Genomic DNA, 19,868 nt, shown 5'->3' with positions numbered 1-19,868 from the left:
ATATCGTCCTCTAAGTGGCTACAACCGCTATCTCAATTTTTACAAGGTCACACGGGAGCGCAAAAAAAACTGGTTTTGGGCAGTGTAAATAATTTTTCTAAATTAATTGTTTGTTATCAAATCTTAGCCTAAAATAGATAGAATAGAATAGATCTAAATCTATTCCGAAATACAAAAGATAATCCTCACAAGTTTTCCGTGAGAAATTGGTGTGAGAAAAAGTAGTAACAAATTATTTTCACAACTGAGATAGCGAATGTTGTCACTTAGTTGACGATATGTAATAAATATACAAAAAGTGACCCTCAATGTAGATATAGAATTCAAAAATCTAATAATATTGAGTTTTCCATTTAAACTGAGCAAGTTGACTTCTACTTCCGGTATAACCGGAAGTGCCACAACTTGTAAATATTGTCATTTGATTCGTCTTATTTGTTTATATTTGTTCTCAAAATTCTAAATTCTTATCATTTGTAGTTTCTGAGAAAATTGTCAAAACGTACATTTACGTTTACAACAGTTAAAGCCCACAAAATTGCAAACGTACATGTACGTTTACAACAGTTAAAGGGTTAATATGTATAATTAACATACTTACCATTATTAGTACGACACTTGATTTAATTTGTTCTAATATTCCTTCAATAGGAGAATGAATATCAGATATGTGCAACATGTCAATATTAAAAAAATAAAAAATTCCTGGCCTCATGAAGCTTGGCTGATTCATTCAACTTTTTCAATTTATCAACAAGTTTTTAATTAATTTTAAAACTATAGTTTGTTTAATAAATTTTTCCAATTAGATAATATAATAAATTATACATTATTAATTAAAATTAAATTAAAATCCAAACGGTATTGTATCAAAGTTTTCTAGGATAACTCTCTTGTCATGAACAAAACCAAATTCAATAAGGATAAAATAGATACGTGTTTTCTTACCTCAATCCTAAAAAATTTTTTAGGACCGCCGCAAATTCTTGTTTTCGGGTGACATTAGAAAATGTTAATTTGATGTCGTCTTCCTCACCTTGGAATATCAGCGATAATTCAGTGATATTAACCGCTCGGTCGTCATAAGTTTCCATATCTTCAACGTGGTCTTTAAAACCCTCAGCATCGAAAGTTATAATGCCCAAATCTGGGAATAGCCCCGGTCTGATATTTACTCGTACATCATGGATGGGTGGATTCTCCCCACACTGATAACGAACATTCACAAAAGTCAACATGTTTGTTTTCACCAACCTGTTTTCTCTTCGAACGCGTTGAAATTGACGAAATTCAATGATGGAGTTTTTCAGATTCATTTTATCTAAAAAAATTTGGTGGTTATCTCGTATTTATCTATGTTTTTATACGTACTTTGGTACAGCACCCAGAATATGAGGTTAAACAAAATAAGCAACCATATACATAATAATATATATGGACGGAGCCTATTGACGTTTTGCACTAAGGATTCGCGCCAATTTTTTACTGTCAAAAATCAGCTGGCAAATGACACTGTGGGACTGCTTCCAGCCCCGATACCTAACTACTGTGTGTCGGTGTTTGTTTTGGTATATTTTGCTGAAATTGAAGTTTGGTTTGGTAAGTCTAATATAGGTAAAAATTATAATGCACTACTAGAGCGTCTACAGGTGCAGGAGCAGGTGAAAAAATGTTGTTAAAACTAGGCGAAGTATTCAAATACCTAAATGCAACCCCTTCTTCCCGATGCTTTATTGAGGGAGAAGCGGTGATGGAAGCAAATCATGTAATTTTGTATGGGATATCAGGAAGAACAGAATGTGTCATTAAAATATTTGCAAGCTGTCTCCAAACTAGTGGAACCGCACAAAATTGTTGGCCGCTTGCGAATTTCTGAGAGCACTAGGTCATTGAAAGTTGAGGCATTTACACGCACATGTAAAGCAGGATCGTCAAACTGTTGCAAACATGTAGCAGCAATTTTGTTATATACAGGGTTTCCCAGAACTCATGCCTAGCCGAAAACCGGGGATATCGGGAAAAGGTGTGAATGTGTAAATTGCTGAAAAAAAAGTTCCAGTTCCAACAGAAACTGAGAAAAGACATGACAAAGTTGACCAATCATAAGGCCGCGTGGAGATGGTCTGGAGAATACACTGGCGTGTTGCTAAGAAACCAGTTTAAATTTTCTCCTTTGAATTTTGTATGAACAATCTGGTCTACTATAAATTTCACTGACGTTAGAATGACAGGCTTCAATAAATCTAACTCATATTGAACTTAGTGTGCAGAAACTTATTTATTTGCACAGGATCTTCTGAGCCTAGTTCTGAAGTAATCAAAACACTGCCGTATTTGAATCTTGATATGACCTTAAAATCTAAGCATCCATATTACGGGCAAATACAAATGACCATGGGATTATTAAATTTAAAATCGTGTTGTTTTGTGGTTTATTTTTGTCAGGAAAAAAATTATTTGCAGATAAATATTCCTTTTGATGAGGATTTTACAAAAAATATGATTAAGGTAATCTCTTTCAAGTACTTCAATTATTTAATTCATTATGCATGCATCATGAATGATGGGAAAGTTGACTGTAATTCTTAAACTGAATAAAGAATTAGTTTACATTTGTTTTCTTATATTTTATTTCCAAAACAGAACTCTGCTTATTTCAGTAACATTGATACAATATATTGTTTAATTAATATTGATTTATTCCCTTAAGACTTAAACTTTAAGATTGGATATTTTATAGTGGGAATACATTTTGATTCTACAACAAAGTTTTTTGGGAGATTGCACATAAACCTCTGTACAATCTAAAACAATTCTCACGTTTTGAAAATTTCTGAAACAATTTGGAATATTCATTAAAATATTTTCTTTCGTTGGTAATTGAATAAAAGTTTCTAATATACTCGAAATTATACAAACTGTGTCCTTAAACAACCTTTTACATGTACTGACGCTTATATCCCCGAACATTACACTTAGAGCCGAATAACTTAAGTCTAATTTCAATTTTATAAAAACTAATAAAAATTCTTTCTTTAACAGACAACCTATGAACACGTGTATCTTTTTTTATTATTAGAAATGCATTACCCAAAGCTTCCAATACATTGAACGAAGGTAAACCAGTTAAAATGTTTAATGCCTTTTCTGTCTGGATTAAATCTAATACTTGAAAATATGAAGTGTTAACCTGCACATACTTTGAATGGAATTTTGGGATTTCTTCAGTTTGAGTAGAGGTTAAACAGGTATTAACAGACAAATTATTAACAACAGAATTAGGATTTACAGATTCACTAAGATGAAGCAAAGTTTCCGCAGCTTCTAAGGCCTGTTCTGTAGATGTAATGGTTTCTGTTTCTGAAGAAGTGGTGAAATCGAACATTTCTTTGTATTTAACTGTCTTGCGTTCTTTTCCCTTATCTAAAACGTCATTATTTGAGTGTATGTATACATAATAAGGTATAAATTACTTTTCTTCGATGATTAATTCGCTCTTTTCTTTCCTGCTTCTGATTAATTTTATACTCAAGAACTTTTGCTGAACGCGCTGAAGGTAGATTCTGAGATGGGTTTCATTCTTCTTCAATAGACGTCTAACATAGCAGTCTAAAAAAATTACATGTAAACATACACATATTGATTCATATCTATTCAATTTATGGAGACCTTTATCAGGTGTGATATAATCCTCAGGTTTAAAGTGACGTGAGCAAACTATCGCATGGCTGGACACTTTCTTCCCAATTTTTAAATTGTGTAACCACAATTTCTTTCTGTTCGTTTCAGATTTATCCCCAAATGCATTAGTTACCCACACTTTCTGGTCCTCAGTTGGAAAAGCATGAAAGGATAGCTCGGGGTTCTTTTGGTTAACTGCCGTGCAGTCATACACACAGCAATTTACATTTGATTTGCTGTTAGTTCGTTTCCCTTGGAACTTAATTGGAAACATTAAAAAAAAATGTGCGATTAGAATTTTTCAAGCGGCTTGCACTTATGTAATTCAATCGGGCATTTTTGTGTCTTGAACTGACCTGACTGACCGGGTGGGATCCGAAGATCCCTGACACTGAGAGGAGGAATACTAGCGCAGCATTCGCCTAATCTCTAGAGGATTGAACCCGGGACCTCCCGAATGCGAGTCTGGGCCCCCCAACACAGAACCAATTCGCTCGGTAATTGGAAACATTGTTTAAATGTTGAAAATAAATAGTCACGCACTGTATCCGACTGTAAAGCACGTGTACGTTAGTTGAGAAAGTGCCACTAGAGCGCGTATCGCTTAGCAGCAAACGTCAATACTAGACTTGTGTTCAGAAAGCACAGGTGACAGGATTGGGACAAGGATAAATGATAAAATCTTTGTGTTGATAGACAAAGATAAAAACTCAACAGATATACCACGTGATGTAGTCGATTCGTTGATTGGTCACTTGGTTGAAAAACACTGGCGGTACTTTTAAATAATTTAACTAAAAGTAGAACCCATAATTCATTTTTTCGGCTGGTTCTCTCCCAACACATTCAAAAAGCTTGCAGCACAAAAGAATTCTGCTTTAACAGTGGTAACACCCATTAAGGCCATGTTAAACGTTTCGCCCAACTCAGTTTTCAGATCTTGTCATATACCTGTCAAGAAGTGCGGGACTCGGACATTTTATAACAGTCTCGTTATCTGTTTGGGTAGACACAATAGTTGAGGGATAGAACGGTTTTGGGCGTAAAAATTTACAACGGGGTAATTTCGAAGAACATTTCTCTTGTGATGCGAAAGTGTGGTATTCTAATACCACACTTTCGGATCACACTGTTTGCAGTGTCCACTCCTAACTTTTCAGCAGCAAAAAAATACTATTTTTTTTCAAACCCCACAAAATTGCTAAACGGCACTTGAATTTTCCTAAGAAAAAAGTTGTAAATTTTACCTGAAAACCAAATTTGAAACTGTATAAATTAAATCGATATTATGACTCAATAATACTCCAAGATATTTTTGGACGATTACAATTACTGTAGTCTCCCGGTATCCGCGGGGGTTCGGGTCCAAGCCTGACCGCTGATAAGAAAGAGGTCTGAGTGAAAATTTCCTTTGTTACGCGCCTTTTTTCCGGATAGAAACTACACACGTAACTTATTAAACTCTGTATTGTCAAACTAACCTGACCTGACCTGACCGCTGATAAGAAAGAGGTCTGAGTGAAAATTTCCTTTGTTACACGCCTTTTTTCCGGAAAGAAACTACACACGTAACTTATTAAACTCTGTATTGTCAAACTAATAGATTCCAAAAACAAAAGTCTTCTCTCTCAACAAAAATGGGCTCCTGGCAACGGTGTTTGGTGCCATCTCGCGTATCGCGTTACACTCCCCCTTTGTATTCTCCAACATGCCCCCATGGAGAAACAACGAGCCTAAAAACGAGACTTGCGTCCTCGTCGCTTTTCTCTACAACTGGAAGACCCAGGTAGGGGCTCGTCCTCTGCAGGAACTTCTTCCTCCGACTTCTTGGGCTGGTTCTTCCTGGGCCGACCACGCTTTCGGATCGGATGTAACGGCGTCGGTTCCGGAACAGCCTCGTCTTTCACTTGGAAAGGACGTAGGGCAGATACGTGGTACTTCCCCAGAGGTTTGGTGGGATCCGACTGAGACGCCACCACATATGACACCGGAGATTCCTTCCTAAAGGGCCCCACAAATCTCGTTCTTGCACTACGTTTCTGAACGACGGTTTCGACGGTTGGAACGAAACGGTCGGAAAAACCGAGGTCTGTGGGTAAAACTATCGGTTCAACACGATTCCAAAAACAAAAGTCTTCTCTCTCAACAAAAATGGGCTCCTGGCAACGTTGTTTGGTGCCATCTCGCGTATCGCGTTACACCTTTTTATTGCTTTTCGTGTAAAAGTGATAAGATTCCAAAGTTGACCAATTAAAAAAGTTGACAAAAAACGAGATTGCCAAACAACTGTCACATTAGTCAATGGCGGCACAAATGTACTTGATGCTGAATATTTAATTCGAAAAATATATTGTATACGAAATTATAAAACCATTCAAATTGTCCTTTGTTCCGATCTAGACCAAGATATAAACGCTGTAACAAGAAATGATTTACTGTAATCTCAGAACCATTGCGAAACTACCACTTTCATAATATTGCTGTTACAGTTTGGTGCTTTACTTACCAAGCATCCTGTATAATATGAATTATAATGGGTATAAGTTTGTGAATTTTATGTACGATTCAAGGTTTAGGGATTACAGTCATTTTGTGGTCACCCCCAAAATCGTCTTTAATTTAAACATGGCCTTAAGTGCTACAGCTATAAAATTTGAGGAAATTGCTAGTTTTCAATCGTTTATTAACTCTGCCAAATTGCAACATTTTAGCTCGAAAGACACAAATTTTAGAAATTTTTATTTTCAAGGCAAATCGGAAATATGAGAAATCCTCCCTTAAAATTCGTATCTTTGGTAATTTTAGTGCTCCAGCTATGAAATATGGGGAAATTAAGTTTTCAATTGTTTATTAACTCTACCAAATTGCAGTAGTGTAAGTCGCAAGACACAAATTTTAGAAATATTTACTAGGTGGACCTCGGAAATCTGTGGACCTCGCTTTTCCGTGGCGTTGAATATTAATTTGTGATTGGTTATTTGTTATACTATAAAACAAAGAGAGCCACGGAAAAGCTAGGTCTACGAAGAAAGCGAGGTCCACCTAGTTAATTGTATTTGGTCATTTAACATTTAGCAAAGAAAGTTTTAGGAGAACTTAATTTTTTGTGTTTTTCGATATTTGAAACTATGATAAAAATAATTACGCTTGGCAAAATGAAGATTTTCCTGAAAATTTCAGAATGAAAAAAAAGAATAAAATCTTCAAAATAAAATAAATTATAAAGCCAACGGGCTTTGCTATAAAAAATTTAACAGTACGCGGAAAATTCATAAATCAGACGACGCATTGCAAATTTTATTGTTAATGAAAGAAGAAAAAATATAAGACACGTCTCTCAGTTAGGCTCCACGTCATACCAAGGAAAAAAGATATAGCAGAATCTCGTGAATTGCGAATAAATTCGTTAATTCGCAAATAATATCGCATTTCAATATTTCAATATCCTCGAGAATTAGAATTATATTATATATGTATGGTGTTTTCGCTGCCATATTTAAAACAAACAAAAAAAAAACTTTATGACATTTTGAGATTTGAGCAATTATAAATGAGCTCCATTAATTTCAATTTTGATTATTTTGAAAATCTTAGAATAAAAAAAAAATAAAATGTACCAAGGAAAACAAATTAAAGAACCAAGAGGCTTCGCTATTACAAATTTAATAGTACGCGGACAATTCGTAAACAATCAGGTAGTAGCTGTTTTTGTTGTTACCATTTTCCTGACCTCCTCTATACATGTTCTTTAAATTTTCCTGTCTATCTGCGGCAGTGTTCAGTTTATAACGGGTGTACAAAATAATTATATTTGGAGTAGGTCTTGGAATTTTGAATAGACGTTCTAATAACAGTGTAGTTGTCATCCATGTGCCCTGGTGAAAAAAGATCTCCCATAAGGTTGTTCATTCGTTTTGGTTTTGTGCAATTCGTTCCCAGTTTTTACTAACTCGCTTAATGCGATCGGTTCAATGTGTGAGTAGTCTTCCTTTGCTTTGCTTTTTAGAGTTTTCGTTAAATGTCATGTTCAACAATCCGTCAATTTTCGGTTAAATATTTTTCTATTACCTCGCCGTAAAATCTCTTTCGTCGTAAACTACGCTACCTCTTCCTCTTCTCCTTTTTTGTCGGTCATATTCGGTCTTTCTATCTACCATTCTCTCCTTGTCTTTAGTTTAATCAAGTGTTCAATGCAGTGCAATGTATTCTAGATTTTTTTATTGATTTTTTACTTTTCATTTATTTCATTGTTGGGCGGTCCTTGCGCAAGTGTCCCGTCCTGCCGCACGCCATGCACCTATCCCTCCTCGGAAGCGGACAATTCTTGCTGAGATGCGTCGTCATCTCTTGGCAGTTGAAGCAACGCCTCTTCAACTGCTCCGATGACTCCGCCGCCGTTGTCCTTGCCGCCATGGACGCCGTCCTCTTCCTCACATCTTCCGTCCTCGGAGCCTCCCTTGAGGGCACCAACGCCATCTTGCTGGGCACCCTCGCCTCCATCGCCGAGGGGAACTTGCTGTACAGGTCTTCCGGAGTGGAGTAATACTGCGCCCTAGCATTACCCCTCATCTCCTCCGGAAGGGTCTCGATTATGCAGCTGACCGCCTTTTCGCCTTCGATTCCACATCTGGAACGTAACACCAGCTTCTCTTGGAAGTACCGCGACATGGTCTCGCCCGGTTGCTTCGTCCTGTTGACTAACTCCGCCAACATAACGCCGAACGAGCACCGCCTGGGAAACGCCGTCTTCAGCACCACCTTCCACTCCTCCCAAGAGCGTTGCGCCATGCCGATTCGCCGCAGCCAGAGCTTCGCTGCATGACTCGCCCATCGCCTTGGGCTTGCCTTTCCTCGCTTGATTCGCCCCGTGACCCTACGCCAGCCATCCGATCAGTTAGAGCCGCCATGCCTCTCAACAACTTGTTGACGAGGAAGGAGTTGAGCCTCACCTCGCCCAAACCCTCCATCTCCTCGTCCAACCTTTCGCCGACGCCGATGTTTAGGGTATCGCCATCCCCAAACCCAGCGCCAGAGTCAGGTCCCCCATGCGCCATAACCTAATTTTCTCCCACGTTATCGCCTACCGTGAGCCAAGTGCAATCCCACTTCTGATGTGTTAGAACTAGGAAAACGCTGTTTAAGAAAATTAGAAATTTTATTAACTCGGTACGCCACACAACTAAACTATAACACACTCCTCGTCTTCACGCCACGCCACGCTAGTTCTACCGCCAATTCTCTTCTCTCTTCCCGCCCTGTCACCTGTCAACACTAAATGTCCCTAGCACGCAGTGCCCTCACCTGTCACTGCGCGCCAAGCTCAAATTAGTTTAACAAGTTTTCCCACATTTCAATTCGAAAACTGTCAAGTCAAATTTATCTGATTTAACTAATGTATTCGAAATATCATCAAATTCATAATACATTGTATCTTTAAAGAAATATAAATTTCTATATCTGAATGCTCTGCTTATATTTGGAGGTATTCCAGCAAATAATTCTGCAATAAGGCCATTTTTCTTTGATCTAAGCACTCATCAAACTCAATGTACGAGACTTTATCATAAAATATATATGTTTTTCCAGAATAAGTTCTAAATATTGCATCATATTCTTTTTCCTTTTGGTATTCCTAAATTTTCAATAGATTGACCATTGTATCCACTTTTAACATTAAAACTTGAATTAAATAATATAAATTTTTAACAACTATTAAAACATCATTTGAAGGTCTTTGATAAATATGCGAAACATCTATAAAATCATCTGGCAAAAAATATAAATAATCTGTAATTAATTTCGTTTTTTTATCATAAGTCATGTCTTTTAAATTGACATTTCTTATAAAAAATCACTCAAAATTAGGAATTTTGCCTTGTATTAAAGACTTTTTCCTGTTAGACTCTTTCAACACACATCGTTTTTTTATCAATCTATCCGTTTTTCAAGGTACCTACCTTTGTTAAAAGTTAAAATTCACCTTTTTGGTTTGTTTTTTGTTGGGCCACTTCAGTACAAAAATTAAATACGGTTGAGCAATGGAATTTGTTAATATTTTAAAATAGTTTTAACTTATTACCACGCCTATTAAACTATTCTAAAGTTGATAGGGGGGGTTCCAGGGTCCGCGCTGGAGCGATTGCTACAAACATTGTAACAATAAGAATAAAATGGATAGTGTTTTTTCTTACCTCAGTCTTAAAAAGGTTTTCAGGGCGGTTGCAAATTCTGACTGCTGGGTGACATTTCCGAATCTTAACACAATGTCCTCCTTGTCTTTGAACATCATTCTTACTTCGGTTATATGACTCCCACGGTTGTTGTAGCTTCCACAAAGGATTCAAAACCTTCAGTGCTGAAAGTTGTCACCCCCAAATCTGGGAATTGACCTTGTCTAATTTTTATTGTTACATCGTGTATGGGTGGATCCCGCCCACGCTGGTAACGTACATTTACAAAGGTTAGCATATTGCTTCTTATCAACGTCTTCTCTCTTCGACTGCGTTGAAATTGACGAAATTCTATCATGGAGTTTTTCAGATTAATTTTATCTAAAACTTGGTGTTTATCTGTGTTTTTATAAGTACTTTAGCCACACTTTGGCACAGCACGCAGCACAGAACAATGAGGTCAAGAAGCGCGGGCTCTAACTTATTTTCATAAATGCTTTTACATATCCTTTAAACAAATAACTCGATTTTTGTTCAAAATGCCAAACTTCATCCATAGTTTGTAGCGTTTCAAAAATTTGCCGGTGAAGAATGGCATAATCAATAATTAAATACTTTAGGGACTTCTTCAGATGCTTGGGTTTATAACATCACGGCGTTAACATCGTAGCCAGAGTTGAGTTAAAAACATCACAATCTAGAATAATAGATTTAACGTACCGTTTATAAAAGTTTTTTTACTACCGTTCATTCCGTTAATCTAAATAGTTTTGTATCCGTGTTAGGAATTGTTCTTATTGTGGCCGCCTTGAGGCAGCGGATCAACCACGTGTTACCGCCTCAGAATTTCAGCTAGTGGAAGTGCTATAACTTTCCACCCGAATTTCACGTTGGGTTCGGTAATCCCGTTTCAACTTTCCTATCTTCTCTTATCTCTTCGCAACGTTTATGTTCGGTCCCATTCGAGTATAGCAGCCTCCAGATAATGTAGCGCTGACCTGCTCAGATGACTTGACTTTTAAGGGTTTTTACAACGGTGCGGTTGGGGGGCCATAAATTTCGGCTCTGAGGCCTGGGTTGTCACTCAAATATTCCTTAGTGGTTCGCAATTAGGAGTAGTGTTATTTTTATAAATACTATTGATTTTCTAATAAGAAAACGCGTTTTCGCCGTCTTGTTATTTTGAATCTTTTGAGTAATAATTTTCGGTTACGTTTTAAGTTATTACAAGTATTATATTAAGTACGAGTCAGTCTAGTCTTCAAAATCCTTAATTTCCATGTAATGCTCCCTATTGCCGGTGAATATCTGATCAAAGATCTGATACTACAATCTGAACGGCTAGGGAGGCTATTTCTACGATCTGAGAGGATAGAGAGGCTTTCTTCAATCTAAGGCTATTTCTACAATCCGAGAGACTATTTCTACAATCTAAGAGGCTAATTTCACGATCTGAGAAGCTAATTCCAAGATCTGAGAGGCTATTTCTACGATATGAGAAACTATTCCTGCGATGTGAAAAGCTAGTGAGGCTATTTCTACAATCTGAGATTTTAAATTAAATATTGCTGACAGATAACGCTTTATTTATCAAAAAAATACACTTTAAAAATTAAAATACAATAGTTCAAGTCAGTTAATTAAAATCACTCTAAAACATTGCGTTGTAAAATTGCCACTCTTAGTGGCTCATCTAATTCAAAACACACCGCTTCACTCGTTTTAAAATTTTCATACGGAATTACTGCGACTTTTTCATTTTCGTTAACTTTGAAATCGTAGTTGCGCCCCTTGTTATCGATTAGGGGAGACCGGGGATGGTTGACTAATTTTTTACAAAATCATACACATTTTCTGTGTTTTTATACATACAGACAATAAAACTGCATCAGTGGATAGAAGAACTATTAAACTTATAAAAAAAAATATAAAAACTAGTCCATTATTTAATAATAATTTAACGCATTTTACAGAATAACAACTCTTAGTCAATTTACCCCGGGTGCGGGGTAGATTGACTATATGCCCGGGGTAAGTAGACTTATGTATTGTTTTTGTATCATTATGTAACAAATTATGAGAAAAGTCAAGTAATCAAACTTTTTTTATAATTTAACAAAACTCTTTATTCAAAAACAATGTTGATCAGGTACAGACAGTTACCTTACAATAAGTCTTTAAGAAAACTATCAACTCTTAGTTTTTTTTTAAACATTTATTGGTTTTATTAATTAAACAGTTTTAAATCAACTTTTCTTACGCTAGAAATTAAATGCACATTTTTATTGCTCTGTTGAAATTATTGTAATTACTAAATATATATTTTTTTAGTATTTAAACTTAATTATCTATATATTTGTTTCATCATCACAAGTATAAATCATTTTGTTTAAACTAAACTTATAATCAATCTCATATTAATCTTTGTATTTTAAAAAAACAGACAAGTTATCAGTCTTCAATATCAGAAGTGCAATGTTTGCATTCAAAAAACATTAGATTACCACCTCTTACACATTTGGAATGAGCCCAGAACTTACAAGTTATGCACTGAATCCATTGTTCGCCTGGAACACTATCAACGAAGGATTCAGTGCACTCTAAACAAATCGTACTCCCGTCATTTGAATCTACGGTGTCTTCGGTGTCATCAGCAATCTCATCTTTATCGGTTCCTTTTCCTTTACTCTTTCCTTTTCCTTTGGCCTTTCCTTTTCCTTTGCCCTTTCCTTTTTCTATTCTGTTCTTTGTATCTGTTTTCCTCTTCTTAAAAGTTTCTCTTTTGTTTTTCATATTTCTCATTTTTCTTGTTGCTTGAGGTGTCCTTATGGATAAAGAAGGATGACGTTTGAAAAACGAGCCTAACCAATCTTCGCCAGCTAACAATTTTGTTCTCCAAGAATTAGGCATAGCTTTGTTATTTTTTATGGCGAACTGACATGCTAATTTTCGAGTCTCATATGGTGTCAATCCATAATAAATATCAGCGGCTTTCTTTAAATAACTTGCTAAAGCTTCTTCTTCTACAGTAGTGAAAACTTGCCTATTTTTAATATATCCCACTGAGTCCAAGGTTAATTCTGCTCTCGTCAAGTTCGAATTACGTTCCAATTTCTCTTTTAGTTTCGACACATAACGATGTGATGTCTTATAGGGAATGTCATATTGTTTTGAAGTTGCATTAATATTTTTTTGTCAAAAATTATTAGATGACAAACTCTTTCTACGACATCTTTTGGTGTATCAGCTCGTTCAGTCTTTCTTTTATAATTCCTCATTGTACTGTAACAAAATAAATATTAAAACACAAATAAAAGGTTAATTTACGAGATGGTTTAAACTTCAAATTATATTGGGGTTGGTTGACTAACTATTCAACCAGCCCCGAAAAAAATTAGTCTACCAACCCCAGACGCCGTTTTAAGTTTGAATGGCATGGGTTACCTAAACACTGCCATCAACTTAAGAAATAATACATAAAATATGATTAATATGCACTCAAGAAACACTCTGACTAATAGGCAAATGGTTAACATAAAGTGTGTAGGTGTCAGATGAAAAAAAATACAATTTGAAAATATTAATTACATGATACGATTTCCTTACTTTTTTTTGCATATTAGGTTATTGATTTTTACATATTTTTTTATTGGTACAAATTGGTACTGATTGGTGTCGGCATCCGCCCTTTTTCGGCTAAGCGTGAGTTCTGGGACACCTGTATATGCAGAAAGGTTTAATACCGTTTTCAACACAATATTTTAGAATAAAGTAAGAATCATAACCTTTTCCATAATGTGCAAAAGCTGTGAATCCTTTATGATCTCTAGAAACTAACCATTTACAGAAATCTTTGTTAGTCTTAAAAGAGTCAACATTACCGTGAAAATCGTCAGCTATAACTAAATTAGGTTCGTGTTTGCCCGTTTCTTGCATCGCTCATAATCAAAGAATAAATATTTTTGTGTGTAAGAACATTTAGTTGTATTAAGGGGACATCGAACAAATTTCAGTATAGGGCAAATTTAATGTATTTTTCCAAACACGATTACTCGAAAACTATTTGAGTAAATTGCTTTCTGTTTTTTGCATATGAATCTGTTCAACGTGCACTATGTTGAATGCTACATATAATTTTTGTAAAATGATTCTTTAATGAATATTTGATTAATTAAATATGAAAACTTGGCTAAAGGCGAAATAATTTTTAGCACTCCACATGCGTAGACTAATTTTACATAATGTCGACCAAACCGATTTTTTTTTAAATTGATAGTTTTTGAGAAATCGTGTTTGGAAAATTTCATATTCGAAGCATGTTATCCTTGTCTAGCAGTAACATCTCTTTTCTCTGTACCAGAGAAGTCTGTCTGATAGGTAGAAGTGCGGGTAAGGTACCATAAATCAATTTTGTAGCCGAAGGGATAGTTTACAACTGAAGCTTTTCCATAAACACACAAAATCTTAAATTTCCCTGAAACAAGATTTTTCTCTTTCATTCAAACAACGTAGCTTTGAGGATAATAATTTCAAAATTTTGAACTTTATATCTGATGAATTAGAATTTTAAATTGTTTTAGAATAGATTAGGTGATAAATATTTGCCTTTATCTTTATTTTTTAAGGAGATCTCGAACAAATTCAAATATGGGGCAAATTCAATGTATTTTTCCAAACACGATTAGTCGAAAACTACTTGAGTAAATTGGTTTCTGTTTTTTGCATATGAATCTGTTCAACGTGCACTATGTTAAGTGCTGTATACAATTTTTGTAAAGTGAATATTTAATGACTTTTTGATTAATTAAATACGAAAACTTGGCTGAAAGCGAAATAATTTTTAGCATTTCACATGCGTAGACTATTCAAAATTCACACATACGTATTTTGAAAACAACCAGATAGTAGTATTGTCACATCAATGTCCTAGATTTAGTGTTTATTTATAATATTTCAAGGGTTTGAGTCAGTTCCTCGTTGCGTAATTAGCTCGACCATTTCGCTAAACGTCAGCAAAATGGTAAGAGTCAGCAGTAACTTTGGTACATCGCAATGTGTCGATGATGATGTCATTTCTCAATATTGAACTTTGCACGAGGAAATGACCTAAACCCTTGACGGTATTTAAGAGGGAGCAGCACCACTGACGAAAAAGAAGAACTGGTGGTGTGTTGTGCCGATAGTGTCTGGTGTGGTTGTTCCGTCAGGTGTCTGCCCCTCGATCCAATGTTTGTCGTCAGAACGTAAGTCTGTTTCAATATACTTTACTGGGTGGCCCCATATAGTCTCTCTGTATTTATCATCCCCCCGATCGAACCTACCCGTCCTTGTCACCCCCGACTTGACAGTATAACGTCTTGTTGTCAAAATTATGACTTTGGGGTGGTAAAAAGACTGAAAAATTTCTCGTAATTTAAAGGTTTTAAAAGATAGATTAATCACTAAAATAACAGAATATAATTGTTATTTCGTCGTCTAAGCGGCAACATCCGCTATCTCAGTTGTGAAAATATTTTGTTTCTACTTTTTCTTAGATGAATTTTTCACGGGAATCTTACTGGTGGAAATTATTTTTCATATTTTTGAATAAATTTAATCTTAAGCTAAGATTTGACACCAAGTAATCATTGAGCAAAATTGTTTACACTGCCAAAAAAACAGTTTGTTTGCGCTCCCGCTTGACTTTGTAAAAATTGAGATTGCGGAAGTTGCCGCTTAGACGACGATTTATAATTTAATTATTTATAATTATGTTCACAATTTTTTGTTACATTCACAAAAATCTTGGACAAAATTCGAAGATCTCAGTGCATCTATTAATTCTTCAATTTTTGGAATTACACAAATCCCACCTTTTCAGGAAAAATTTAATTTATTTATGAAGATAAATATTAAATAATAATGAGATATTGTAAATATTAAGTTTTATGGGTGTATTTGTTAAGTATCGGACTCTACTATCAAAGTATTTAAGATTTATATACTGGCCATGGGCAATAATAATTTGGCCATCAGTGCAGTCAAAACTATTAGCTATTGTCTTGACCACAAGATGATGGTAATACTCATCTAAACTACTCGAGCTGGGGTTTTAAGAAGTTGTTTTTATTTATGGTTTTATTACCGTAGTAAGCAGACTGACCGTGGGTAACTCACTAAAAGAGTGCCGTCTACAAATAATGAGGGTTGAAGGGAGATGCTACATTTGACGTTTGGATGTTTAAAATGTTTCATATAATTTTTCCTTTACGCAGAATTTTGAAGCAGAATTTACCGTTACAGTTTGTTAGATATCCCCTTAAATAAACATCCGCGATTAAGACATTGATAACCGTTTTCGTCCTTTCTTGGTATTTTAACACAATTTTCACATTCTTTACATTGATTAATGTGATATTTTACTCTTTTGTTTGTTTTATCAGGAAAAGTTTTACTGTACAACCTTTTCTATCACAATTTTTACAACCTTTTACTTTGTATTCTTCACCACCGTCTATTATTTTTGTTTGACAGATTCCACTCTTTTGCCGCTTCCATTGCATATAACATTTATGTTTACGTATTTCAACCTCTATATAACAATTTCTACATTTTTCCCAGCCACATTTGTGTTCTTTACTACCCTCTTCTATCATTTGGTTACCTTTTTTTTTTATTTTATTACCTCTTTCAATAATTTTATTACATTTTTGGATCATTTTCGGTTTTGTACAAATTAATCTATTTCCTTCTTCAATCATTTTTTTACCTTCGTCAACCATTTTATCACCGCTTTTGAGTATTTTATTACACTTTAAGCATTTATGAAATCTTTCACAAACATCAGAATGATTTTCTAAACATTCTTGATTAAAACAGTATCTATTGCATTTTTCGCAATATATTCTTTTAGCAGAATTCTCTTTGGTCATGAGGGCTTCGCCCGAATCATAGAGCCCGAATTCAGCAAAGCCTCACGATGAATCAAAGATTCAGCGTCTTCTTTGTGATTAGATTTGAAACACATTATGCATATTTTATCCTTTTATTTGTATTTTGGTTTATCTTTGTTTTGATATGGTTTATCACATTTTTTACAATAATAAGATTGACCATAGAAAGCTGTCATACTACCAATTGTATCAAAATGATTTCCATTTTTATATAATGTATTTTTATATCTTTTTCAGCCCCCGATTATATTATGGAATTAAGCCATTCCGCTGCTACGACTTCCATTTAAATATTGAATACTTTTTCTATATTTGCAATATCATCTAAGGTAAAATAATTTTTATTATAGTCTCCAAGCTGATTACATAGCTCTTGAGCTAAAGTTGATTGTAAATTTCTCCCCATTTTTATATATTTTAATTCATTATCATTATATTCTTTGCCTAGTATAATGTTTGTATGATAAGTTAATCCAACAATAACAGCTCTTGGACAACAAAATCTATCTTTATTTTTAATTCGTGTTATACTTTTCTTTGTTCGAGAGTCTTCTGTTATATTTAATAATCTTTTAGCGTTAGTAGCACCTCTAGGAATATTAACAACTTCTACATGAAATGTACAACCGTATATATCTAAATCTTGATTTGAAGTTAAGATACTTTGAATTTTGTTTAATAAATTATCAATTTCAGAAGTTCTTGATAACCCTGTGGAAATAGGGGACCAAAGATCATTGAGATTAACTACTATATTTATTAAATCTCCTTCTTTGAAATTTGTTTTATCTTTTACTATTTCAATCATTTCATTTAAACCCTCTCTAATGGCAGTAATTTTTTTCATAATTTATATATAAAAGATCTGACTCGGATGATTCTTCCTCTTTCAATAATATAACTTTATAGTAAACTTTATGTTTCTTCCATTTTTTGCTGTATTCAGCTTTTGTTTCTATTATTTTAATTTTAGGTTTTTTTGAAAACTCTATAAAATAGCTATCTTTGAATGCAAAAGATTGCTCACCAATTTTTTGGAATAATTCTGCCTTTTTCATTTTTGAGTAACCTTTAATATTTCTTTCTTTAGCAATTTTTCTTAGTTCTTTTAACGTTTGATCCAGATTCGTCTTCGTTTCTTCTTTCAATAATTCTTTTAAACTAGGTGATTTGATTTCGTTGAGGTTGAGAAGAATGTTTAAATTATCATTGTTTACATTATCTGAAATTTGATTCAATAGATTGTATTGGGTATTGGATACGACTGTATTGGCTTAATTTTTCCGATTTTACTAATGTGCTCACAATTTTCATACACATTAGCAGCTCTGCAGTTGTTACTAATCTTGACTGGATTATCCTTTTAATTGCATAATGTACAGCTCGAGCTGAAATTTAATTCTTCAATAGATCTATTTTTTTACTATTTCTCTTTTTGTTTAAGTTTAATTTGCTAGCAATTGATTTTAATTTTTTAATACTAATCCTGCTTAATTTATTATGCCAATCTCCAGCATTGAGTTCTTCTTTTAAAATTAATTTTATAAGATGTGATTTAGTTTTTGAGTTATATTTTGAGTAGTTCTTTAAACCTTGCCTTCTTGCAATGGTTTTTAATGTTTTCAAATTTAGTTTATTTAGTACAATTTCATTATCTGATGTTGGTGTTAAAAAATATTTATTCATCAAAGACGCTTCGTGAGCGTCCCTAAAAGGGACTACTGCTCCGCTGGCCAAAGGTGAACTCGAGGACGGGATATCTTTATTGATTTGTTCAATTAAATCCTCTTTAGTAAGTTTTACAATTTCCTCAAGACTCATTTTAAGAAGTTGATCTTTCTGAATCTCCATTTAGTAGAGAAAAAATATTCAGAATATTTATGGGTACCTTTCAACTCACTTACATTTATATTTTTCAAATTTTTCATGCCATATATTTTTGAAATGTCTTTTTTTATATCGTGTCGGTACATCCATAAAACATATATTGCAAGAAAATTTATCATTTTGTCTTTTTTTACAGTCATAACACATGTATCCAATTCCATATTTCTAATTTTTATTTTTAACAAAATTTGAATGAGATTTTATTGTTTTACAAATGGAACATTTTCTTAATAACGACTCACCCAAAGTCTTTGACTTATCGGTAACATTCGATGATGTTTGTTTATCTGGCAGTCTTTATTCTCCATTTATTAGGAAGATATTATTTCATAATAAATGACTCATAATACCAAAAGGGAACAGTCAGCTAAACAAAAGATAAACATAATAATTAAAAAAGATTACACATTAACAGAGTCTAGTATTCCGTCAGTGAAGAATTTAAATAATATGCGATCAAGACAATTAGCATTAAATTTTTTAGCACAAAAAGGAGACCCTACTAAAAATATTATTTTAAAAGAGTTTGCTAAACAGAATAAAATTGGTGAAAATACAATTAGGAATCAAATAAAATTTCTCACTCGTGAAATATTAATTAAACATAACAAAAAATCAAACAATATAGAACAATATAACAAAAAACAGAAACAAATTAAATCTAAACACAAATCAAACACATCCCAATCAGATTACAAAGCGTCCCTGAAAGCTGGCAGTACAAAAGAGTCCCTAAAAGGGACTACGGCTTCGCAGGCTGAAGAAGAATTTGATAAAAATTTTAATAAGATTATAAATTAAAATAATAAAAAAAAGCATTGAGTTTAATAATTTATCTGTTGGCAATAAAGTTAAAGCATCTAATCAACTGTATATGGAAAACAGAATTTTAAAAGAATTAGGAAATGCTGCAGTTGAAACAATGATGGACGACAAAATCAGAGATTTTCATCCGCGTTTATTTTTCTTTTTTTAACATAAAAGATAGAAGATCAGATTCTCTAACAATAAAGGGTTTAGAAACATCTATTGTTCCTTTATTATTACTGTTATTCAAATCTTTCAAATTAGCCGTTGAGTGGAATTTTATAACTTCCAAATTCATTGATAATCTAATAAATCCTTCACCATCAAAATAAAGGAAAAGCACAGTAACAGCCTTTTGTCCATCAACTTCTTTAATAAAACGAATTTTTCC

The 19,868-nt window shown here is 34.0% G+C and overlaps 1 long non-coding RNA gene and 2 pseudogenes across 1 annotated transcript; 1 reads left to right on the top strand and 2 right to left on the bottom strand.

Annotated features, from left to right (window-relative positions):
* Positions 1–1,472: 1,472 nt before the first annotated feature.
* LOC148170596 (uncharacterized) lies at positions 1,473–1,876 on the top strand. Its single transcript, XR_015770512.1, has 2 exons — positions 1,473–1,599; positions 1,650–1,876. It is a non-coding gene; the product is annotated as an uncharacterized LOC148170596 (long non-coding RNA).
* Positions 1,877–2,712: 836 nt separating this feature from the next.
* On the bottom strand, positions 2,713–4,245 carry LOC148170595 (uncharacterized; annotated as a pseudogene).
* Positions 4,246–10,736: 6,491 nt separating this feature from the next.
* On the bottom strand, positions 10,737–18,634 carry LOC148170594 (uncharacterized; annotated as a pseudogene).
* Between the last annotated feature and the right edge of the window lie 1,234 nt (positions 18,635–19,868).

This window comes from Gnatocerus cornutus, chromosome 7 (genome assembly GCF_029298725.1).
Source record: "Gnatocerus cornutus isolate USDA-ARS CGAHR chromosome 7, icGnaCorn1.1, whole genome shotgun sequence".
In the NCBI taxonomy this organism is placed as follows: domain Eukaryota; kingdom Metazoa; phylum Arthropoda; class Insecta; order Coleoptera; family Tenebrionidae; genus Gnatocerus; species Gnatocerus cornutus.
This window is presented reverse-complemented; position numbering and strand designations above follow the sequence as displayed.